A 380-nucleotide genomic window follows, 5' to 3' on the forward strand; every position below is an offset into this window, starting at 1 on the left:
ACGAACACGCAACAACAAACACACGTGCAGCGTCGCTCCCTCTTCCAGCCTTCCCCTTCACCTCCCTCCCCTCCTCTTCACTCCTCTCCCCTTCCTCCTCTTCTCCCCTCTCCCCTTCCTACTCTGCATTATTCTCCCCTTACTCCTCTTCATCATCCTCGCCTTTTTCTTCTCCCCTCTCCCGTTCCTACTCTTCTCAACTCTCCTCTTCCCTTCCTCATCACCCTGTCCTTCCTCCTCCCTCCTCTCCCTTTCCCCCAATTCCCCCCTTCCTTCTCCCATCTCCTCCTCCCTTCCTCCTCTTCATACCCCCACCCCTTCCTCTTCGCCCCCCCCCCCATCCGCCGAAAGACAAAGCACGCGTTTCACTGTATCTACAC

Source organism: Penaeus monodon, chromosome 21 (assembly GCF_015228065.2).
Source record: "Penaeus monodon isolate SGIC_2016 chromosome 21, NSTDA_Pmon_1, whole genome shotgun sequence".
NCBI classification, from domain to species: domain Eukaryota; kingdom Metazoa; phylum Arthropoda; class Malacostraca; order Decapoda; family Penaeidae; genus Penaeus; species Penaeus monodon.